Source organism: Oryza sativa, chromosome 11, assembly GCF_034140825.1.
Source record: "Oryza sativa Japonica Group chromosome 11, ASM3414082v1".
Classification (NCBI taxonomy): Eukaryota; Viridiplantae; Streptophyta; class Magnoliopsida; order Poales; family Poaceae; genus Oryza; species Oryza sativa.
The window spans coordinates 15,199,808-15,225,971 of NC_089045.1; the positions used below are offsets into that span (position 1 = coordinate 15,199,808).

Sequence of the window (26,164 nt, forward strand, 5' to 3'; positions counted from 1 at the left end):
ATACTGGAACCCAGCTGCGGTGACGGGGTAGGGATCAGTGGAGTGTGCACAATCTCTGGGGCAGGTGGCTGTGTTACTGTCGGGTCCACTAGGTAAGGTGCTGACTCGGTAGCTAGCATACCAGCCTCTCCCAGAAGAGCGTGGAACGCTGGTGGGTACGGCGGGGTGAGGAAGAAGTAGCGGTCATGCCCTAGTGCCGCGGGAGTAGAAGCCCCTGTGGTGCTGACCGTGGCTGCTCGAAGCTGCTCCTCCAGCTGGCTGACGTGCTCCTGACTCTCTCTCAGCTGCTCCTCAAGTGTATCCATCATCCCGCAGCGATCGTTGTACTGTTCAGATAACTGCTGGAACTGATCGCCGTGGACCTGCAGCTGTGCCTTCAGTGAGTCTATCTCACTGCCCCAAGCCTGGTGCTCCTCCTCCAGCTGAAGCTGCTGCGCTGTGAGGTCAGTCACCTCGGTCTCTAACTCTCCCACACGCCTCTGCTGGTCGTCGATCTCTAACAGAGCCTCCTCGTAAAAGTCGTCTATGACCTCAGCCCATCGTGACAATCGGGTCACTATCGGGTTGTAGCAGCAAGGTGTGTCCTGAACTGTGCAGACGGAGTTGCTCTCCTCTCGAAACGGGTGGTGAGCAAACTCAGTACTCGCCAACTCAGCTCGGTGGATAGAGCTAAGTCGGAGGAAGGCCTCCCGTGCTGCATCCTGCATCGCGGTCTCCGGTAAGTCGCGACGGTGGAGTGTCGGGAAGCTGTAGTCTAACTCTGAAGGAACTCTCGTGTGAACCTCGACCCGAGCCTCCGAAACAGATCCACACTGTCTCACTCGGTAGATCGGAAATCTGGGGTACCGCAGATGCCTCATCAGCCGGTGTAGCTCAATGACGTATCCCTCTGAGCGGGATACGCCCATCTCCCAGGTAGCGGGTGAATCCTGATCTGCCATCTAATTTTAAGAAAAACCCAAGGTCAGCTGAGAGTAAAACTTGTTTTGTGAAGAAAATAGTTAAGAGTAAGATGAAAATCGTATAGAGTTTTGTGAACATAGCATTTTTATTTTTGCAAATATTTACTAAATGGGAATTCCTCCCTTGGCCAACTTAGAAAAGGGGGTGGGGCGCCTTTTGGTCTTTTCCTACAGTCGTATGGCTCTGATACCAGCTCTGTGGACCCCCGTTTTTATAACAGGAATCAATCGTGTAAACAGTACCATTTCCCTGGATCAAGTAGTCTGGTACACACGAATTCATAGCTTAAATACCAAGTGCACATACACGAGTGTCTAGTACGAATTATTACATCATAAGCCTGCAGGCATAGTCTTAAATCGTCGGACCGAGCGGTCCGGAATACATTCCAAAAACAGAAGTAGGTAAGGCAGCGGCACGCCATTGCCACAGGCAACGACCGTAACTAAGACCTACTGAGCGCCATCGTCTTCATCACCCTCCTGGTAGTAAGCGTAGGGATCCTCCGAAGCTTCATCTCCGACCTCTGATTAAGTTTGTATATTGCAAGGGTGAGTACCAACCGTACTCAGCAAGCCACCACAGCAACAATGCATATGACAGGGGTATTCAAAGGATGGCTATGGTTCTTTTGCGCAAAGCAAGTTTTGTAATTCTTTTCACAAGCCTAAGACTTAGCACAGACTGATCTAATTTTAGTACCAGTGTTCATATTAAACAATGACGGTTCTGTCCACCATCCATTGTGATCCCAAGGATAGCTTCCCGCCATTGAGTCGTCATGGTTTTCTGAGGACGTCCACATTCCCGCCTCTCAGGAAGTGGCTCCATCAGTACAGAAATCCTCATGCAATATCCCATCCAACACAAGTTAAGAATTTAGAGTCTAGCCAAGTGTAATACACGTCCCGGTGCTCAATAACTGTGAGCACGGCTATTCGAATAGATTTGGTTTACTCACACTGCAGTGGATGTACACTTTACCCGCACTCCGCGACTGCCCAACACATGAGCCTCGTCCCAACACATGAGACGCGTCACGGCAAAGCCTTTCGATAACCTCGCATTGGCAGTACCCGCTCCATGAACTTTACATCCTCATGCACTCTAGGCGTACACGGTTTCTAGCAGTGAGAGGAGTTCTGGCGCACCCGGGAAGGAAAGACTCTCACATGCATTAAGTTATAATTATGTTTAAATTCTCACATGGCAGTCCTACCGATGGCGACACCACTGTAGACACCCGCCTCGCGGTTCTACCAATGGCTGCCCCACCGTAGAGCCCCTGCCTCACACATCGAGAAACCACTATGCATGGATACTGCCTCCGCTCAGCTATCTATTCCGCTAGGTCTATACCCATACGAGAAGTGCGGTTGTACAGGGGTCGTTTCATGCTTAACTTCATGGCTCGGTCCTTAATTGACCGAGGATGGTGCTAGCCTTTTCCAGATACCACCCAAATCCTCCGTCCGCCCCAGTCGAAAACAGTTGTTTAATTTTATTTCTCCTTTCACAAATCATGTCATCAACATCATGGCAATGTGGCGCTCATGTCTCCAAATGCCATATTTCAATTACCTTCCCAAAGGTAATTGCCCAAGCATATAGCATTTGATAAATATGAGTATGCATGATTCTAGAGTAGCATTTCTAAGCATTTGTCATAGTTGACTAGGGACACATACGTAATCATGGTTACAACGGAATAAGGGTAAACAATAATCAAGGCATGGCATATTCACAAATAGGATGTTCATCATTGCATGCAATCTTATTTGTAAATAAAATAATTTCGCAATTGGGATCAACATGTTCAAAGAATAGTGATGACTTGCCTTGCTCAAAGTCTTGCGGGTCTTGACCTTCGCTTGGATCCGCAACTCCCTCGGGCTCTAAAATTACGTGCGAAGAAACGATTTGAATTCGGTTCGAATTCAAATAAAGATCCAAGTAAATCCAAAAAGATATCGAGCGCGGAAGTCGGTTTCTTGCATTATCTATTTTTGTTCGTGAAATAGAGCTACTCCGTTTGTTCAACTCCATCCATCCCCAAACTATTTTGTGGCATAATGATTTTATTAGCACAAGTTTTTAGTTTAATTAGCCCGAGTATTACATCCATTTTAATAGGTTAGAAATTTCCATCGCGAGCTAAATATCGGACAAAATCCTAAAATTATCATACGATTTAATTTAGTCTATGACTAAATGATTAAATATAATACACGGCTAAAATCCCTAGTAATTAAATGCTAATTTCTACCGTGAATCGATTACTTGTAGAGATTACCCAAAAATAATCTATAATAATCTATAAGAATTCATCTATTTGTTTAGTTATTAATTACATCTAAATTACTACCGCGAGTTGATTTCTTATAGAAATTACCAAGAATAATCCATAATTTATATTAAATTTTGCAGTTCTACGACTATAATTAATCTATAATTAAATTCTAATTATTTTAAATTTTCTAAACATCCCTAATCTCCCCCTAATTTCTATTTATTTTTTTTTCTTTTCTTTTTCTCTCCTCTTTTCTCTCTTTTCTTTTCTTTTTTCCGTTTCTCTCTTTTCTTTTCCTTTTCCTTCTCTTTCTCTCCCTCTCTTTCTTTTTCTTTCTTTTTCTCTCCTCTCTTTATTTTTCCTTTCTTTTCATCCTTTCTTTTCTTCTTTCTCTCCCCTTCCTTTCTTTCCTTCTTTCTTCTCTCCTGGCTTTTCCCTTCCTCTCTCTCTCGGCTCTCTCTTTCCCTACCCGAGACGGCGGCGGCGACAGCGCGCGCGGAGGGGGGGTGGCTTACCGACGGCGGCGGCGGCGACGGCGACGCAAGGCGGCGACGCACGGCGCGGCGGCTCCGGGGCGACGGCGCGGTGGCACGAAGGCGGCGGCGCAGCGGAGAGGGAGGGGAATGGAGGAACATTGGTGTGGGGTGAGAAAGAAGGGGAGGGGCGGGGGTTTTATAGGGCGCGGGGGAGGGCGGCCGGCCCTAATGGTGATGGGGCAGCGCGGCGCGCGGGGCGCGGGGCGTTCGTGACGCGCGGCGATGTGACGGCGCGCGGCGCGCGGGTGGCGATGGCGACGGCGCGGCGCGGCTCGGGGCTCAAGGCGGCACGGCATGGGGCGCGATGCGGGGTGACGGGTGACGCGACGGCGACAAGGCGTGGCAGCGGCGCAGGGCGCGAGGCGACGGGACGGCGCGCGGCGGGACGCGCGCGGCGACGGGACGTTGCCGGCGACAGGGCGACAGCGGCGGCGCGCGGCTCGGGGCGGGACGCGACGGGCGGCGACGCGACACGACGGCGGTGGCGCGCGGCGCGGGGCGACGGCGCGCGGCGGCAGGCGGCGATGGCGCGTCGGCGTGGGCTTGGGGCGGCTAGGGGCAGAGGTGGGAGAGGAGGGGGGGAGGCTAGGGACCGCATCGAACACCTACGCCATAATGAACAGTGTAATTTCCTATTTATCCCGATTTTAGTTTATTTCCCATATAATTTTGATTCTATAATTTCTAAATCTTGCATAAATGAAGTTTACTCAATATTTGTGTTATCTCAACTAATGAATTCACCCTAGATTAATATTACTCATATTTTATTTGTATAATTTATTTGAATTTTTAATTAGGATTAATTCTTGTTCCATTGCATTTAAATCTAATTGATACAAATATGGCCGCGATGATATTTTATTTATTTCTATCCTTAAATTATAATTATAATTTATTTACATAATCTTTATTTTAAATTATAATTTATTTATTTCTTTAACCAAATCTAATTTCAGGGTTAATTCCTAATTAATTTTCCTCTATTTGTGATCGATGAATTCCGAAATCAAAATCCAATTAAATCATCGGATAAAATCGGCGCAATGCAATTTATTTAAAAAGTTTTTGAAAATCCGTATTTTTAGAGTTTTGATTTTGTCGGTCGAATTTTCAAGGTGTTACAGGTCCTTCCCAGTTCGGTGACCATCTGCAGAATTTGTTATCCCGAGTCCCAATCGGCAAAATCAACTTCCATACAAGTTCACCTTGTGAGAAAGTCTTGGGCACCACTTTCTTGTTATAGTGTCGAGCAACTCGTTCCTTATCCTTGGTAACCTTTGCAAGGGCTCCCATCCGTGATTGAACCAAATCTTCTCTTTCATCGGCCATAAGGTTATAATACTCATCGGCCGTCAAATCATCTTGCAACTCCGTTCTCCTTTAGCCGATTTTAATTTCCCATGGCAAAACAGCCTCATGTCCATAAATAAGCTTATAAGGAGGGACTTGGATCGATCCATGACAAGCCATCTGATAAGACTATAATGCTTCGGCTAAACGAGTATGCCATTGTTGAGGATAATCAGAAATCTTCCTCTTAATCAATTTGATCAAACTCTTGTTAGATACCTCAGCCTGCCCATTAACCTGTGCATAATATGGTGAAGAATTCAACAATTTGATACCCATACTATCGGCAAACTGAACAAACTTATCAGACACGAAAATTAAACCTTGATCGGTTGTAATGGTTTGAGGAATACCAAATCGATAGATTATATGCTCTTGAACAAATTGTAGAGCATCCCCAGAATCAACCTTCTTCAAAGGAATCACCTCTACCCATTTGGTAAAATAATCGGTTGCCACCAATATAAACTTATGTCCTTTACTTGATGGTGGATTAATCATGCCGATCATATCAGTTCCCCAACCTCTAAACGGCCATGGCTTAATGATAGGATTCATAGCCGACGCTGGTACCCTCTGAATCGCTCCAAATTTCTGACAATCTTGACATCCTTTATAATATTTGAAACAATCCTCCAGTATTATCGGCCAAAAGTACCCTGCACGTCGAAGCAACCACTTCATCTTATGAGCCGATTGATGATTACCGCATATCCCTTCATGAACTTCGCCGATTGCAACCTTAGCCTGATCGGTACTCAAAAATTTAAGCAACACCCCATCAATCGTCCGATAATAAAGCTCACCATCTAATAGAGTATACTTCAACGCTTTATATCTCAACTTCCGAGAAGCCGATTGAGACGTATTCTGTAAATACTGATGTACATCATATCTCCAATCATCGGCTGTTATGGCAGCAATTTCAACCCTAACATCTTTGATCATCGGCTTATACCCCGATGCCCCTTGGGCTAAATCATTAGCTTCAATATTCTGCTCTCGAGATACATGCTTCAAAGTAACCAGCCGAAATTCCTTCATTAATGCCTGGCACTTCTCATTATAAACTATTAATGTATCATTCTTGCACTCATATTATCCTGCCAATTGACTGATTACTAGCAAAGAATCCCCCATAATCTCGATAGCATCGGCTTCAACTTCCTTGAGTAACTGCAACCCTTTGAGAACTGCCTTATACTCAGCTTGATTATTAGTCGCATAAGGTTTAATAGTATAAGCAAACTCAAAACATGCCCCTTGAGGGAAAATTATAACTAAGCCGATACCACAACCATGAGTACATACTGATCTATCAAAGAATAAAGTCCATGGCACAATCTCAACTGAGCCGATTGAATCATCATGATGATCAACAATGAAATCGGCTATAGCTTGCCCTTTGACCGCCTTCGGTGACTCATACCGAAGATCAAACTCAGTTAAGGAAAATATCCATTTTCCAACCGTTCCTTTCAAAATTGGAGCCGATAACATCAGCCTTGCATATGACAGTGCATTCATTGGACAATAGATAATGCCTTAACCTTGTACATGAAAAATATAAGCACAAGCATAACTTCTCCACAGGGGAATATCTAGTCTTTGCATCCAAGAGCCGATGACTTAGATAGAACACAACTCTTTCTTTTCCTTCAAGCTCCTGAATCAAGACCGAGCCGATTGACTTCTCACCGGCCGACAGATATAATCGAAAAGGTATCCCTTTCTATGGAGGAATCAAAACTAGAGGAGAACTCAGATATTCCTTAATATTATCCAAAGCTTTCTGTTGCTCTGCCCCCCAAGTAAACTCCTGATCGGCTTTCAATCTTAATAATGGTGTAAAAGGCTCTAACCTTCCGGACAAATTAGAAATAAACCTTCTAACAAAATTTATCCTGCCGATCATCTCCTGCAACTCTGTTTTGTTCTCCGGGGCTGAATCTTCTTGATTGCATTAACGCTCCTTTGGGTAATCTCAATTCCCCTCACATGAACAAGAAATCCCAAAAACTAGCCAGCCGATACGCCGAAAGCACACTTTGTCGGGTTCATTTCAAGCCATATTTCTAGTTCTCTCAAAAACCTTCCTCAGATCGGCTATGTAGTCCTCTATCTCTTTAGACTTAACAACCACATCATCAATGTAGACTTCAACCAACCAGCCGATCAGATCATGATATATATAATTCATGGCCCTTTGATATGTAGCCCCAGCACTTTTCAAACCGAAAGTCATTACAACCCACTCAAACAAACCGATTGCGCCAGGACACCTAAAAGCCATCTTATGGATATCTTCTTCGGCCATAAAGATCTTATTGTATCCTGCATTACCATCCATAAAACTTAAAATCTTGTGTCCTGAGGCGGCATCAACCAGCTGATCGGCTACTAGCATTGGATACTCATCCTTTGGGGTAGCTTTGTTTAAACTCTAAAGTCAATGCACACCCTCACCTTGCCGTTCTTCTTGATAACAGGAACTATACTAGAAATCCACTCAGCATATTGGCAAGGACGAATAAAACCAACATCATATAAATGTTTAATCTCAACCTTGACAGGTTCGAGCATATCAGCTTTGCATCTTCTCGGAGGCTGCTGGTGCGGTCTAACCCCTGGTTTGATAGGTAGCCGATGTTCAACAATCGATCGGCTGGGTCCCGGCATCTCATAATAATCCCAAGCAAAGCAATCTCTAAATTCTTTTAAGAGTTCTATCAACTTGGTTCTAAATTTTTGTCACGTCCTGATAAATTCAACCCAAAATAAAAATTATTTTCTAAAAGGAATAATAGAATTAATTAAAATTCGAAAAGAAATTGGCAAACACTAAAATGCGTACAAGAAAAATTCGAATGTGGCCCGGGGAATTTTTGTTAAATTCTCCTTGGTCTAAAAGGAGCCCTCAAATTTTACTTGAATTTTCAGAGCACCGGAAATAATTATTAAGCAACAAAAACAATTATTAGAGTTTATTAAAAAGAAAAACCTAAAAATAATCTCTCTCCCCCCCCTTTGGGCCAAGTCTGGCCCAAAGTCCTCCCTCTCTCCCCTCGGCCCGCGGCCGAAGTCTCCCTCTCCTCCCTCTCCTTCTCTCCCTCCTCCTCTTGGGCCCCTCTTCCCCTCCCGGCCCACTCCCTCCTCCTCCCTCTTTCTCCTAGGCCGCCTCCCCCTCCTCTCCTCCTGGGCCGGCCGCCCGGCCCAAGCCGCGCCCAAGCCAGGCCGAGCCGAGCCGGCCGTGCACACGCGCGCCGCGCGTGCGCTGACCGCGCGTCCGGCCGCGTGGGGCCCGCGCGTCAGGCGGGTCATCGTCCTCCTCCCGCCCGGCCGTCCTCTCTCCCTCTCCCGTGAACCCTAGCGCCATTCCTCCCTCAAATCCGCGCGATTCAAGCATGGGATTCCCAAATTGATTAGGGGGAATTAAACCCCTTTCCCTCCTCTCTCTTTCCCCCTTAATTCCCCCTTGAATGGCGCCCCCAATCGCCGGGAACGGACGCGCCAAGTCCGGCCGCCTTCCTTTGCCGCCGGCCGTGGTTCCCGCCGCCGTTCCCGCTTGTCCCGTGGCCGGCTCCCTCCCCCATCCCATAAAATGCAACCCCCTCGCTCCGTTCTATCGTTTTAGCCCCCTCCCGCGATCTCCCGTGGTCCCTAGCCCTCTCCCCGCCGTCCTCCTCTCTCTCCCGTGCCGCCGGCCGCCTCCAGCCGCCTCTCCCTCCTCGCCGGAGCGTCGTCCGGTCGCGCTGTCGCCTCCTCCAGCATCGCAGCTGCCTCCCCTTCCCCGGCTTGCCCTCCGTTTCCCGCGGAGACCCCCGGAGCTGCGTTCCCGCCGTCGCCCTTCCGTTTCCTCCGCGTCGGCCGCCTCCAGCCGCCTCTATCTCCCTGCCTGAGCGCCGGTCGACGTCGCCACCACCTCCCTCAGCTCTGCGACGCCGCCCTCATCCCCGGCATCACCTCCTCCTCGCCCGAATTTCGCCGGAACACCGTCGCCCGCGCCGGCTTCTCCTTCCTCCTCGGCGGCATCTCCTCCGGCTACCCCTTTCGCCATGCCCGTGCGTCAGCCGGCGCTGCCGTCCCCTCCCTCGGCACGGTGACGTAGCCCTCCACCTCGTCCACCCCTCGGTTTCGCCTGGAAGCCGCCGCACATCGCCGCGAACCTCTCCATCCGCCTCGCCGGAGTTGTTCGGCCGCCCGTCCCTCCTCGCCCGTGCACCGGTCGGCCACACCTCCACCACCTCCGGCATCGCAGCGGCAAGGTCGTCCTCGGCATCGTTTCCCCTCCATCCAAACCCCTCCGCGGTCCATCGGCGTCGTCTCCGATCGTTCTCGTCGTCGACGTCCCATCGGTCGCCCGGCTCGTCGTCTCGCGGCGCCGCCTCCGTCGTCGGCATCGCAGCGGCGTGGTCCGCGCCATCCTCGCCTCCGTGCAGCCGCTGCTGGCAGCCCTCATCGCCTCCTCGCCGGCCCCGGTCGTCGTCGTCGTCCTCTCGTCGTTCCCGGTCGTCGTGGCGTTCGTCCCTCCGTCAGGCCGTTCTCTCTGAGCAAGGCAAGTCACATCATCCTTGAGCATATTGAATCCCAGTTTATAAAATTATTTTGATTTAAATTAATGCATTATCGCTTTATTTAAATTCCCGCGTTATCACTGTTTTATTTAGCCATGCCTATTTACCTTTGTTAAGACCTTATTATTGCTATTGTTATTATTACCTTGTTCACCCTAGGAAAACAAAACCCCAACTAGTGGGTACTCTATTCATGGTTCCACTAGTATGAATTTAGGTAGATGCTTCGCTGATTAAATAGGACAACATTAGGTGGTTTTTATAACTTTAGACTTTGGGAATTCTCATATCATTTGGACACTATGGAATGGTTGGCTTATGGTGGAATTGGACATACACCTCTCTTCCTCTTTCAAAACCCCTAAAACCTGTTTTCCGGTGGGGTTTGGGTGCATGCCAGTTGTGGGAAGTAGCACCCCGGCCACTATAAGGATTAAGCTCGGGCCTCTGTTGCAAAGCACTACCGTACTTCCACATGTCTAGTGGGTAAGGCTTAGTTTGTGGCTCAGTCTGGTTATAAACAAAAGTACACGGATTGGAGATGGATGAAGTCGGGGGTCGATGGACATTCTCCAGGGCAAATGAAGGCTACACGAGCTGCGGCCCGGTAGTCGAGATGTCATGGCACAGGGCTGGTGTCCTGCTGCTAGGGGGCTCAATCCTGCCTGCCTGTCCCGGGGGTTCCGGCCGTAGGTGGGGTTGGGTCGGTACTCTTGTTTATGGCTAGGATGGGTTGGGAACTATGTCACGTCTTCCGTCCGTATACCGTGGTGGTATGTGGCACGTGGTTACACGTGAGGAAGATGTGTCTTGTGGGTAAAGATGTACACCTCTGATCAGAGTAAAACCTATTCGAATAGCCGCGCCCTCGGTTATGGGCAAGCCGAGCAATGTACCCAAGTTAGTGTTTTAATTCTTAAAATTTGCTCAACAACTAAAATGTGGAATGGTTGGCCTGGGTTGGCTTAGGACGAGCTGGGACCCAGGGTCGGGTTGCCAGTTCGGTCTGAATCATCGTAGGCCTTGGGTTAAGGCAGGTTCGTGAGGGTTCACGGCCTTGACTAATAATATTGTATAGCTCTAGGATCGTGTTTACAAAATAGCTTTGGGCAACTAAGTGACTTTTAAATGCTGTTTACTGCAAAACTTAACCCCTATTATTATCCCCTTGTACCCCCTTGCATTAATCATGCATCTGCCGGTGTGACTTGCTGAGTACTGTGGTTGTACTCACTCTTGCTCAATCTTTCCCCTCTTCAGTAAGAGAGGCTTTGGAGAAGATGTCTTAGGTGGAGTCCTGGCTTATACCCCAGTTGAGCGCCTGTGAAGATGGAGCCGTAGGCCCGCTAGTCCGCTGCTGTTTATTTTTGATTGTCAGGCCTTAAGTGCCTTTGTAATAATGTAAATATTATCGATATAATAAAGATGTGTCTTTTATATCATGTTTGTATGGTGTACCCCGGCTTTTCCTGGGACGGGGATTAATACACTAGCGTTCGGGAAAATGCAATTTTCTCGGTCGCGACAAGCTGGTATCAGAGCCATCTTGACTGTAGGATAAGCCAAGTGGATAAAACCTAAGGACATATTTTATAAATGAAACTATTTGCGAAAGTTCCTTTTTCCTCCTTTCCCCTATGCTATTTGCAAAATGTTTACTCTTTCTTTCTTCTTCAAATTTCAACTAGTACTAGATGGTCAGGTCAGTGAAGAAGAAGACATCGTCAGTTGTTTGCCGAAGCTCCAGAAGGCTGCAGGATCCGCTAGTGAAGTGAGGAAAGCAGTGAAGCCAGCTGTGAAGCCGGAGTGAAGATCTTGGAGAACCCGTCGCAGAACCTAAGCCACCCTCTAGGGTAGAGTCGTTAGTCGTGTGTTTCCTTGCTTGTGTGTGTAGCGCGTGGTTTTCATCAGTGGGGTGTGATGTAACCATGCTAGGTTGTTTGCTTAATCAACTTGCAGAATAAGTGAAACAAACAACACATCAACAAGAAGAGTTAGTTTCTTTAAGGTCCTATCCCTAGTTCTGGTCTATTCTTTCCTGGCTTGTTTCCTCTCTCACCTCAATCGCTGTAACAGATGTTTAACAGAGAAAAAGGAAAGAATGTCAGCGGGTATGCCTCAAGTAACTCAAGTTTTCAACTCAATCCACCACTGGCCTCAAGAGAGTTAACCAGGGCACACCCTTGGTCCATTCCAAGCATGCTGCTTAGTCCACAGCGACCATTGGTTGGAAGTCGAGACCAAAATCAGTATGTGTTTGATCGAGCATTTGCCACCCAGGTCAATGAGCTTCCAATGCCAGAAGAGCATGTCCCCTTTTGTCATGATTGTAGAGAACAAGGACACTATGCCCTTAATTGTCCATGGGTATATGCCAAAGAAGCTCCTTCCTTTGGTTTAGCAGGGCAGACATCGCTAAACCAGCCTCCTCGCACCAAGTCAAGCTTGCAGCCTAGTGTGCAAAGTAGAGAGCCCAATGGAGAGAATCCATTGAATCCCGGGAATTGCTTTCCTCCTAGCCTTTCGTACCACGTGGGGTCACGTACTAAGCAAGCCAAAGGCAAGAAGAGTAAGACTCAGAAGAGAAAAGCACCGATGCGAACTGAAGAAGAAGTACGTAAGATGACTATTACCAGCACCGAATGGCCTCTAGCAGGGATAACTATTCCTAGACGTCAAAGAGGAAATACCTTCCGAGGTGCACGACAGTTGACCCAGCACCTCCTAAGCCATGGCGGCAGAGTATCTGATAGTGAAGGGTCAGATCAAGTCTCCTCGGATTATGAAGATGAGTCTCTCCGACATCTCGGCGAGGAAGAGATGGAATCAAAAGCATGCCCCCGTTGTGGAGAAATTGGACACGTTGCTAGCATGTGTTTCACACTCTGCCCTCATTGTGAGGAAGACCATCCACCAGGTAAATGTCCCACCCGCAAGGTCACATGTTTTCTGTGCGAAGGTACCAACCATGTGCCCAAGGATTGCCAACTCAGTGTGTTGTTGACCAAGACCGCAGAAATCCAACGAACAACCCTACGATTGTCTCATCAGCTAGTCAGCTCCAACATCAACATCGACGATATCATCCCCAGCACCAATGCTCCTCCTGCTGCACCTGACTCTGCAGTAAATCATAGCAATAATACCTTCAACACCAACCATTCTCTGCACCGACGGCCTCAGCAAAGAATTGTCGTCGATGGAAGAAGTTGTGTCTCTCACCAACCTACTCCAGGCCGAGCGAAGGGCAATCAATCTCAGGAGTGCGATACCAAGCAGAAGACCGTTATCTGCTTCAAATAGCAATCAGAAGGAAGCTTCTCCTGTGAATGATAGCAATATGCAGTCCTAACACATCATCACAGAACCAATCAAGGATGCAGTCACTAGGACAATGCCAGCTATATCTCTCCAGAATCAAAATGAGTAGCCACGTTTGTGGTTTTCAGTTCGCTACTTATCATTGTGTAATCGGGAGTTTGCAGCAATCATGTAATAAATAAATACATTCATGATTATAAACAATGAGTTTGTTATGTTTATGGAAGATTCATGTTGAGGATGCAATGTACTGATGTTAAGCACCTTCCCTTTTTGTTTAAGGCAAGGCCTTGCATTCATGTAATAAGGGAGACATGTGTAATAAAAACAAGTTCTATGAGGATTATTTCGGAAGATGCTGATATGGGATTATGTGTATAATTGTTTACTGTCAAAGGAGACCTAGGGTCTCATTTCAGAGGAACCATGTTCTAACCTCGAGTTAATAACCAACCTGATGATGGAAAAGAAAATCAAGCGATTAACCAAAGAGACATTTGTTTGGACTAAGAGTTTCAGACGTGTCTTTTTTGGATCAAAGGCAATGACAGTCAGTATAGCTTTTGGCGAAAACACTTCAAGGTTTCACTGAAAGGCAGCAGACCAAAGGACCACATCGTCACCAGAAGCATCCACAACTCTCGGGGTGAAGAGTACTTGGTTGACAAAGTTCCAAAGGTGACTGATAGAAGATACCAGCAAAGGTGTTTATTGTCGGGCAAAGAAGTAGGTCGAAAGGTGATTGATACGAGAAATCTGAAAAGAATACATCAGGGTTGAATGTGTGAAGGAATACTTTGAATGCTAAATAATGACAACATGAAGAGAATAGCAGGAAGTAAACTGAATGTAAAGAAAGTGAATCCGAGTTGTCTGTTCATGGGAACTATTCCCAGTTATGAACCAAGTGATATGTTCGAAGATAGTCTATAGAGGTCAGATTAAAATCGCATCTAACAGCGAAGCTTCAGATTTGGCAGGGTAACGATCAAACAATAACAAGTCCAGCAGTAAAGTCATCTGGAAAGGCGTCAAAGCATGTCAAGTGGGATAAGTTGACTCTGTTGAGAAACATAATTGAAAGGCGAAAATTATCGACCCTCGCATCGCATAGCAGAAGTAGCTAGCACCCGGAGACCAGGAAAACTAATATGAGGCAGTTTGTGGCAACTTAGAAGTAGATGACAAGCATGGTATCCTAGTAATGACAAGCTAGTGTTGACGCATGACATGAAGTGGGTAAGTTGTATGAGGCTGACGCCAAAGATACGAACTATGAGAAGTTCTAGATCTGAAGCCCCATCATCAAGTGCCACAACCCAGTCGAAGTCAGCTAAAGGTTCAACCAGGGACAAGTCAGGTGAAGAGAAGATTCCATCTGCAACAGGAGATCGAGCCAAGCAGTCCAGAGTGGGGGAGTTGTGCTAGGCAAGTTTGTTATAGAAGACAGAGCGGAAGAAGTCAGATAAGAAGAGAAGACCGCCCAACCTATCTTCTTGCTAGCCTCCTCGAATCTCGGGGACGAGATTCTTGTAAGGGGGGTGGATTTGTCACGTCCTGATAAATTCATCCCAAAATAAAAATTATTTTCTAAAAGGAATAATAGAATTAATTAAAATTCGAAAAGAAATTGGCAAACACTAAAATGCGTACAAGAAAAATTCGAATGTGGCCCGGGGAATTTTTGTTAAATTCTCCTTGGTCTAAAAGGAGCCCTCAAATTTTACTTGAATTTTCAGAGCACCGGAAATAATTATTAAGCAACAAAAACAATTATTAGAGTTTATTAAAAAGAAAAACCTAAAAATAATCTCTCTCCCCCCCCTTTGGGCCAAGTCTGGCCCAAAGTCCTCCCTCTCTCCCCTCGGCCCGCGGCCGAAGTCTCCCTCTCCTCCCTCTCCTTCTCTCCCTCCTCCTCTTGGGCCCCTCTTCCCCTCCCGGCCCACTCCCTCCTCCTCCCTCTTTCTCCCAGGCCGCCTCCCCCTCCTCTCCTCCTGGGCCGGCCGCCCGGCCCAAGCCGCACCCAAGCCAGGCCGAGCCGAGCCGGCCGTGCACACGCGCGCCGCGCGTGCGCTGACCGCGCGTCCGGCCGCGTGGGGCCCGCGCGTCAGGCGGGTCATCGTCCTCCTCCCGCCCGGCCGTCCTCTCTCCCTCTCCCGTGAACCCTAGCGCCATTCCTCCCTCAAATCCGCGCGATTCAAGCATGGGATTCCCAAATTGATTAGGGGGAATTAAACCCCTTTCCCTCCTCTCTCTTTCCCCCTTAATTCCCCCTTGAATGGCGCCCCCAATCGCCGGGAACGGACGCGCCAAGTCCGGCCGCCTTCCTTTGCCGCCGGCCGTGGTTCCCGCCGCCGTTCCCGCTTGTCCCGTGGCCGGCTCCCTCCCCCATCCCATAAAATGCAACCCCCTCGCTCCGTTCTATCGTTTTAGCCCCCTCCCGCGATCTCCCGTGGTCCCTAGCCCTCTCCCCGCCGTCCTCCTCTCTCTCCCGTGCCGCCGGCCGCCTCCAGCCGCCTCTCCCTCCTCGCCGGAGCGTCGTCCGGTCGCGCCGTCGCCTCCTCCAGCATCGCAGCTGCCTCCCCTTCCCCGGCTTGCCCTCCGTTTCCCGCGGAGACACCCGGAGCTGCGTTCCCGCCGTCGCCCTTCCCTTTCCTCCGCGTCGGCCGCCTCCAGCCGCCTCTATCTCCCTGCCTGAGCGCCGGTCGACGTCGCCACCACCTCCCTTGGCTCCGCGACGCCGCCCTCATCCCCGGCATCACCTCCTCCTCGCCCGAATTTCGCCGGAACACCGTCGCCCGCGCCGGCTTCTCCTTCCTCCTCGGCGGCATCTCCTCCGGCTGCCCCTTTCGCCATGCCCGTGCGTCAGCCGGCGCTGCTGTCCCCTCCCTCGGCACGGTGACGTAGCCCTCCACCTCGTCCACCCCTCGGTTTCGCCCGGAAGCCGCCGCACATCGCCGCGAACCTCTCCATCCGCCTCGCCGGAGTTGTTCGGCCGCCCGTCCCTCCTCGCCCGTGCACCGGTCGGCCACACCTCCACCACCTCCGGCATCGCAGCGGCAAGGTCGTCCTCGGCATCGTTTCCCCTCCATCCAAACCCCTCCGCGGTCCATCGGCGTCGTCTCCGATCGTTCTCGTCGTCGACGTCCCATCGGTCGCCCGGCTCGTCGTCTCGCGGCGCCGCCTCCGTCGTCGGCATCGCAGCGGCGTGGTCCGCGCCATCCTCGCCTCCGTGCAGCCGCTGCCGGCAGCCCTCATCGCCTCCTCGCCGGCCCCGATCGTCGTCGTCGTCGTCGTCCTCTCATCGTTCCCGGTCGTCGTGGCGTTCGTCCCTCCGTCAGGCCGTTCTCTTTGAGCAAGGCAAGTCACATCATCCTTGAGCATATTGAATCCCAGTTTATAAAATTATTTTGATTTAAATTAATGCATTATCGCTTTATTTAAATTCCCGCGTTATCACTGTTTTATTTAGCCATGCCTATTTACCTTTGTTAAGACCTTATTATTGCTCTTGTTATTATTACCTTGTTCACCCTAGGAAAACAAAACCCCAACTAGTGGGTACTCTATTCATGGTTCCACTAGTATGAATTTAGGTAGATGCTTCGCTGATTAAATAGGACAACATTAGGTGGTTTTTATAACTTTAGACTTTGGGAATTCTCATATCATTTGGACACTATGGAATGGTTGGCTTATGGTGGAATTGGACATACACCTCTCTTCCTCTTTCAAAACCCCTAAAACCTGTTTTCCGGTGGGGTTTGGGTGCATGCCAGTTGTGGGAAGTAGCACCCCGGCCACTATAAGGATTAAGCTCGGGCCTCTGTTGCAAAGCACTACCGTACTTCCACATGTCTAGTGGGTAAGGCTTAGTTTGTGGCTCAGTCTGGTTATAAACAAAAGTACATGGATTGGAGATGGATGAAGTCGGGGGTCGATGGACATTCTCCAGGGCAAATGAAGGCTACACGAGCTGCGGCCCGGTAGTCGAGATGTCATGGCACAGGGCTGGTGTCCTGCTGCTAGGGGGCTCAATCCTGCCTGCTTGTCCCGGGGGTTCCGGCCGTAGGTGGGGTTGGGTTGGTACTCTTGTTTATGGCTAGGATGGGTTGGGAACTATGTCACATCTTCCGTCCGTATACCGTGGTGGTATGTGGCACGTGGTTACACGTGAGGAAGATGTGTCTTGTGGGTAAAGATGTACACCTCTGATCAGAGTAAAACCTATTCGAATAGCCGCGCCCTCGGTTATGGGCAAGCCGAGCAATGTACCCAAGTTAGTGTTTTAATTCTTAAAATTTGCTCAACAACTAAAATGTGGAATGGTTGGCCTGGGTTGGCTTAGGACGAGCTGGGACCCAGGGTCGGGTTGCCAGTTCGGTCTGAATCATCGTAGGCCTTGGGTTAAGGCAGGTTCGTGAGGGTTCACGGCCTTGACTAATAATATTGTATAGCTCTAGGATCGTGTTTACAAAATAGCTTTGGGCAACTAAGTGACTTTTAAATGCTGTTTACTGCAAAACTTAACCCCTATTATTATCCCCTTGTACCCCCTTGCATTAATTATGCATCTGCCGGTGTGACTTGCTGAGTACTGTGGTTGTACTCACTCTTGCTCAATCTTTCCCCTCTTCAGTAAGAGAGGCTTTGGAGAAGATGTCTTAGGTGGAGTCCTGGCTTATACCCCAGTTGAGCGCCTGTGAAGATGGAGCCGTAGGCCCGCTAGTCCGCTGCTGTTTATTTTTGATTGTCAGGCCTTAAGTGCCTTTGTAATAATGTAAATATTATCGATATAATAAAGATGTGTCTTTTATATCATGTTTGTATGGTGTACCCCGGCTTTTCCTGGGACGGGGATTAATACACTAGCGTTCGGGAAAATGCAATTTTCTCGGTCGCGACAATTTTGGAGATAAGTTCTTACTTATAAATGTCGGCCTTGGCCGATCGCCTGGACCAATATCAATTTCTTCCCAATCATCGGCAGACAAGAAACCCTGACCTTGTTTGTCATCGAGATCATCTACTGTGTCCTTGGTGTAGACGTTTGAACCCTCCACGACGCCCTCAAAATAATAGCTTGGGCTCTCCATCCTCAATTGGCTGTATATCAGAATTGGACACTTTTAGAAAATCCCCATTCCAAACTTTTCCAGATAAGCAATCGAGATCAGCCATCTCCCAAAGAGCTAAATCGGCACCTGGCAACATTAAATGACTTGTCGGCTGGCATGATCTCAACCTTGTCACCTTGCCATTGAATCAAGCATTGATGCATGGTTGAAGGAATACAACAATTAGCATGAATCCAATCCCTTTCAAGCAACAAGCTATAGGAACCCTTCCCATCGATGACAAAAAACGTTATAGGGATAGTTTTGTTGCCGACTGTCAGCTCCACATTCAGAACTCCTTTGGTTTCTGATGGATTGCCACCAAAATCCTTGAGCACCATGTTTGTCTTGATGAGATCTTCAATGCTTCTGCCCAGCTTCCTGAATGTAGCATAAGGCATCAAATTCACTGCAGCCCCACCATCGACCATTATCATAGACATCGGCTTCCCATTGACATAGCCATTTATATACAATGGTTTAAGATGCCGATTCTCTGTCCCTTCAGGCTTCTGGAAGACTGCTTGTTCCGGTGATAGAATCAACTTAGCCGATTCTTCCTCCACTTCGTCAACATCGGCTTGCTTGACCCCAAATTCAGCTGGCAATGTAAAAACCATGTTAACTGATGCCATCACAACACTTTTTCCTTTTGCCAACCTCTTTGCTTCATCGGCTGTGGCCTCATCGGCTGCAGGAGCTTGATTCTTAACGCGCTATTCCTGCCTCGGCTTTGTCTTCTTCAGCTGATGATTGATTTCTTGCTCAACCTCCTGAAATCGTTCTCTATTCCTCATCCTCTGAACCCTTCTCTTTTGATTCTTTGTAAAGATACCAGAAGGACACCATTGAGTCTTCCTATCTTCATTGTCCTCTTGGCTACAATCTTGGTTTACCGGGCCCAACCTTTGATGAACATGAACTCTTGTTTGCTTCAGCCGATTGCCTCTATCATACGATCGACCTGAACTTCCTGCAACATTACTGCACCCAGGACAGTCCTCGATAGATGGCAGCCTCATACCCTTATTCCAGCAGAACCTAAAGAACTCGCAGCCCCAATGAGGATCAAAACCACCATCATCTTCCTCATAACGCCTCTCCTGTTGCTTGTCATATTTCTTCTGATACTTGTTGATAATTTTAGCCGAATTCACCTGAAAACCTCTCGCACGTCCTCCGTCGGCTGTTCGGCCAGCTGTATGTACCATATTGACAGGAAAAGGAATGCCATCAACCTTCATCGGCTTCTTAGAATCATCAAATTTGATTTTGCCTTCCTTAATGGCTGCTTGAATCTGCTGCCTGAAGACCTTACAATCATTGGTAGAATGAGACCCAGAGTTATGCCACTTGCAATACCTTCTTTTGCCTAATTCCTCGGCCGATGGAATTGTATGACCAGCAGGAAGTTGAATCTGCTTCTCTTGGAGTAGCAAATCAAAAATCTTGTCAGCCTTGGTAATATCAAAGTCATACTTCTCCTCTTTTCCAGAATTCTTTACCCATTGGCATGATATAACCTTTTTACTTCTCACCCATTCGGCTGCTGCTATTTTAGAGTCATCATCATCATCATCATCCGACTCATATATGTAAGGACAGACATGATTAACCCTTTTAGAGTTCTTCCTAGCTTCTGCAAACCTCTGTTCATGCAAGGATACCTTCTGTGTAAGATGCGATAAGCTATCGAAGTCTTTAGACGAGAACTTCTCCCTGATCGGAGCAATCATACCCTGAAAAGCTAAATCGGCTAACTGGGCATCAGTCAAACTCAAGCTGTAGTACTTATTCCTCATCTCTCTGAATCTCTGAATATACTCATGCACGGGTTCATCATGTCTTTGCTTGATTGCTGTTAAATCGGACAATTTCATCTCATGAATCCCACTGTAGAAATAGCTATGAAATTGCTTCTCCAAATCGGCCCAACTGTTGATTGATCCATATTGCAAAGAAGAAAACCAAGTGAAAGTCGATCCAGACAAGGACAACCGGAACAACCTAACCCTCAAGGCATCCACAGCCGATGCTTCACCGCACTGAGCTAAAAATCAACTAATGTGTCCAAACCTTGCTGCTGAATCGACTGAATAACCTGTTGCCTTAATGGCGTTTGCTGAATTGGCTGCAAAACCTGCCGTCCCGGTGGCGTTTGCCAAATTGGCTGCAGAACCTATTGGATTGGGGGTGTTTGTTGAACCGGCTGCACAACCTGCTGCCTTGGCTATGTTTGCTGAATCGGCTGCTGCTTGACTGGATCAATCGTAGGTTGAGGTGGTAAAAACATAGCTGCAACCTGATCTTGCGTTAGCCGATTCACATCCTGCCCACTATGCTATGGTTGTTCTCTCATCAACAACCGAGGATTAACTAATTGACCTGGTGCCGATGATGGTGCAGCAGGTGCGGGAGCCGATACTGGTGCCGTCGGCTGAACTGATGGTGCATTAGGAAGAATTGATTGAACAGCTGGCTGATTATCAGTGATTAAATGCCGATAATTTGGAAAAACACCTCCTGGCAAATGAACCGGACCTATAGCCTGATATTCAGCTACTGAACCATCAACCATCGACTATATCATATTTGACAAAGTATTTACCAATATCCCAGACTGATTGATCAAAGCATTGTGCACGGCATAGTCAACCTGATCCTGGAAGTTGATAAACTGTAGTTGCGCTGTGTTGCCATCTTGATTAAGACTTCCACCTTGGAATCCCTGAGAACCAACACCCTGAACTTCCTGAGAACCATCACCTTGATCTCCTTGAAAACCATCTGCAGTACCTTGATGACTCGGTTGAGCCGCGCCATATGGAGCTTGTTTTACTTCTCCATCTTTAGAAGAACCTGTCCCAGGAACATCAGTAACTACCTTTATTTTGTACTTCTGAACTAGCGTTCCCTTGCGGGTCTCCGTGAATGAGCTCAAGAATGGATTCCTTGCTTGCTGCGTCATTGCCTTAAGATCCTTTTGCTGCTCAGGTGTCAATTTATCCAGAGTGATGGGCACAATGTTGCTTTCATCAACCTCAGATAGACCCAGCTGATGGATCTTAGCTTTAACTGAGCCAGGTTCACCAGCCGAGGACGGCAATGCTAGTGGTTTCTTGGCCATGGGGAAAAACTGCTGTTGTGACTCTGACTTCTAATCGGTCCCACCGGGCGTGCCAAAAGTGTGTTGACGTAAAACACAAGGCCTGAGATATCTGCTTAACTCCATTGCAGGTCCAAAACTCGCCTTCGGGTATGCTAGCGTGCCAGTTGATTTGATCCTGCAATCAACAAGAAACAAAGACAAAGAAACCGCGGTTAAACCTATAAATGATAGCCGATCAGCTAAGTGTCGATGACATATCATTTATCTTTGAGCCGATGTCATATATGTATTGATCGGCAGTCATGAATAAATAGGAAGGAACTAAATCTACTCGATCGGCTGTAGGTATTAACAATGTATACCCCTTATATCGATATATATACTTAAATCAAGTGATTGGGATAGATCGGTCGCCATGCCGAGACAGTATAAATCACTTAGATTGAAATATAAATTAATAATGGGACTATATATGTTGATAGCATAGCCGATCAGATAGATCTAGCATGTATCGGCTAAAACTCCGATACTACTCTATACTAAGATATCAAAACAAATAGGATATATTAAACGAAGGCCTAATATACTTTAAATGCAACGAGATCTTAATATAAAGGGCAGATTTAACATATCAACGAAGCATATAAAGTAAATATAGTTAAATCAGGTAAGATCGGCTGAAACCCCGATACTACCCTTATCGACAACCAAGAAGCAGGCTAGAGATTGAGATTCTAATCACGACTCATAAGATCAAACTCAACTGATGCAGCTATAAGTATGAAAAGAAGGACAATATCTAGACAATCAAGCTATTGAAAGTTTCATAGAGTGGTGGATATCCTATATAATCTAAGTCAACATCGATATCTAACCTAATTGGCTGCCCTCTTCCAGCAGATGTTAGCCGATTATAGGTTAGATAGCGATATTGCCAGAGATTACGTAAGATATATGATAGCTCGACGAATTACATAAACAAGATTAGAGTATCATAAAGATGGAAGCACTAATCCCGAGAACGCAAACCGCCATAACAAGTTTTACCTCTTGTTGAAGATCGAAACCGATGCAGCTCAACCGGAAAGCAAGAACTCGTCGAAACAAAACAAAAGTAAAAAGGGTGGCGATGCACCGAAATTGTATTGAACGTGTGTTGTTTGATTACATGGGTTTCGGGTCTATTTATACCCGAGAATTACAAGATATGTCCATATCGGACAGGACTCTTATCTCTAACAAGCTCTAAGATACCATAAGTCTTTGCGGCAAACTCTTGCCCAAACATATCTCTAAGGAAACCACATAAAATATCCTAATTAATAGATACAATTGCCTTCTTAGGACTCTATCCATGCGCGGCAATCATCATGAAGCACATCAACCTAAACCGACAACATATACTGCGTCATATTGTCAGATTCAGTTCAATCGGCTAACCCCGTCCGACTCGAACTCTGCTGATCTTAGCCGTAGCCGATTCGGACTTCAGTCGATCCTCACTCTGTTTCCGGGACGATTTCCATCTCGATTTCTTCTCGACTTCTTCTTCATCTCCGATCCTTAGATTACCAAATTTGGTCGTTAACACATTTCCGACGCAACCTTCACGTGATGAGAGGTTATCTATTAGTAATCAACCTAAGCAAAAACTTGCGGAATGTACAAGTCCAAAAAACATAAAACTACGGGCATACCTTGGTTGATAAGTTCTTGAAAGGAATATGCACCTCACATGGTGTCCGCTGCGTGATTTCATCAACGGGGCAGGTGGTTTCGTCCTGAGTTTGCATGGCGTCCATGCTCTGTGATCCTACCTGCCCCGTTGAGGCGCAGCTGCTACGACTGCCTGAGGGGCTGACCATTACAGGAGGAATGTATGGCTGGGGATCCTAGCACCAATGTGCGGCCATGCTTTCATCCACCTTCCTTGCCACCTCCTCTTGCATGCTGAGCTCGTAGCTTGATACCCTGTACTCAAGATCTGCAATCTTCGCCTCGGTATCTCTCTTGCTCCTTATCCGACTCCTGTACGTGTGGATGTCCTCCTTGAATCCAATATTCCAAGGAACCACGCCTTTCCCTCATGTTCTTCCTGGATGCTCGGGAGTCTGCAGGGCGAGTGACAGCTCGTCCTTCTCTCTGTCTGGTCGGAACGTGCCCTGAGAAGAGGCTTCCACTACGTCCGTTAGTCGACTGGCAGCCTCGCGTATCTGATCGCTAAACACCAGGGAGCCATCAAAGGGTTTAAGCATTCCACCGTGAGCATAGTACCAGAACTTTGATCGATCCGGCCATTTAGCGGTGGTCGGTTCGATACCCCTCTCAATCAAGCTTGCTTCCATCTCCTCCCACTTCAGCATTGCGACGCTATAGCCGCCTAACCCCAGGACCCAGGTGGTGATGATACTTCTTCTTGGCAGCATTTTCTTTGTTTCTGTCCATCAGCGCTTACCCTTGTTGCCCTGTCTTGTAAGCAACGAACTCGTCCCAGTGATCCCTTAGCTTCGGGAATGTGTTGAAGTTCGGTGTCTGCCCCTTCAGGATGTATTTCTGGTAGATATCTCCCTTGAAGCTCTAGAACTATTCTGCCATTTTCTTTAGAGTCCACCTTTTCACTATGTTCTCTGTACCCGCAGGAAGGGTGAACGTCTCAAGCATTGTGGTCCACAGCATCTCTTTCTCTGAATCTGGGACAAAGCTGTCGTAATCTCCGCGTGCCCTTGTTCTGCGCCAGTACACCTTACTGACAGGCACGTTATCCCTCACAACCCAACCGCTGTGTCGTACTGTTAACAGTGAAATTTGGTAAGCCCGGAGTAATCATCGGCTTAGAGTCAACATCGGCTTTGAAGTCCTGAGATTAGCCGATGAGAATTATTAAGTCATCAGTTGTTGGATTCTTGCTATATTCGGTTAAGGAAATTGATCTACTAAAGGAAGCTTATCCAGAAGAGACCGAGTTCAAAGAGAATGCGGCATGGCAAGTGTGTGTGTTTAGTGTCCTATAAGGACTTTATGTTTTCCTTTTATCTCTAGGAAAGTTTCTTTCTTGTCCTACAAGGACTAGTATCTACCCATGGGTATAAATATGTACACCCGGGGTCATTGTAATCTATCTTCACAATCAATACAATTCGGTGCATCGCCACCTTTTACCTTTTCTACTTTATTTATCATTCGGTGGGACTTGGCACCTGACGTGGGGCTGCGTCGGACTTCGATCTCCGGCTAAGGGGTAAGCCCAATGTTCCGTCGGTCCAGGCAATTGTATCGTCTACGTCGGCGTCGTTCAAGGCTGCATCAGTACATTCGACCTCTTGGATTGCTATGGTTTGGATGATATATTTGCCTACCTATTTATCATATGTCTCTGTTAATCCAGTCTTAGCATATCAATTTAGCTCTATCGTCTGCTTCTCGTTTTAGGGTTTCTATCGATATCGGCTAAATCGCGTTGCTAGATTAGATTAGCTTAGACATCTACCACCCTGAAAACTCAATCAACGGCTTGATTTTGTAGATATTATGTTTCTTTTCATACTTAGTGCTGCATCAGTTAAGTTTGATCTACTAAGTCATGCTTAGAACCATAATCTCTAGCCTGCTTCTTGATTGCCAATAAGGGTTTCATCGGGGTTTCAGCCGGTGAGTTATCTGGACGTTGCATCGGCTCATAAGGATTGCATATACATATAAGTTGGATTTAGCCAATCGCAACATAGATTTTACTGTTTATCTAATCCTAAGGATTTCATGACATCGGACCTCGAGCCGATGTATGCTTTAACCTTCGGATCGATGCTTATTTATCATATCATTATGTGCCGATTGGTTTATACTGGATTATATTGTTATTTTATTACATCATCATTAGCCGATTGCCTTTATATCATTATCCACATTGGACATATAGCCGATAGCTCAGAACCCTATCGCTATCGACTAGCGTCGGCTATCGGCTGGTATCGGCATCGGTTGGAACTACTCCATCGGCTTGTCAGCCGATCGGCTGTTTTATCTGCTGTTCACATATCTTGTCAGTTGCAGGATCAAACTGACTGGCACGTCCGCATCTCATCAATCTTTGGACCTGCACTGGAGCTAAGCAGATCACCCAGGTCGGTGTGTTCGATTATTTCGTCAACACGTACGTAATTCTTGGCTGCTTCTGCCGGGGCACTAGGTCGGCCGTCTTCGTCCACCTCAGTTATGATGTGCCGACCCTCTATCTTCTTCACGGCACCTCATTGTCCACGTGCCCTCTTCTGTCCAGCGAAGGGTTGACTTCCACTAGCATCCGCCTCCTCGTTCCCCTCCTCAGTACCCTCCTCAGTCCTCTCTGCATCCCTCTCCACATTCCCATCATCGTTCACCACCTCGTTCTACTGGTTTGGATCCTCGTTCCCCTCTTCTTCATTCCAGTACTGGCTGCTTCCCTCTGCGATTGTATCGTATAGTATCTGTTCGTCATCGTGATCAGCCATCAGTTCACACAAGAAATATTTGCATCCGTTTGTTATTTACGTATATAATATTTGATTAGAACTCTAATAATCATATATGCTAAATCTAAGTTTCGTATATTAAAACTCTAATAATCATATATCCTAAGTCTAATTAATCGTATATTAAAACTCTAATAATCATATATCCTAAGTCTAATTAATCGTATATTAAAACTCTGATAATCATATATGCTAAGTCTAAGTCTTGTATATTAAAACCCTAATAATCATATATGCTAAGTCTAAGTTTCGTATATTAAAACTCTAATAATCATATATGCTAAGTCTAATTAATCGTATATTAAAACTCTAATAATCATATATGCTAAGTCTAATTAATCATATATTAAAACTCTAATAATCATATATGCTAAGTCCAAGTTTCGTATGTTA

The 26,164-nt window shown here is 47.1% G+C and overlaps 1 pseudogene; it reads right to left on the reverse strand.

Moving 5' to 3' along the window:
- LOC136354169 (uncharacterized) overlaps window positions 1-25,750 on the reverse strand; it is a 42,615-nt pseudogene extending 16,865 nt beyond the window's left edge.
- Window positions 25,751-26,164: the final 414 nt, after the last annotated feature.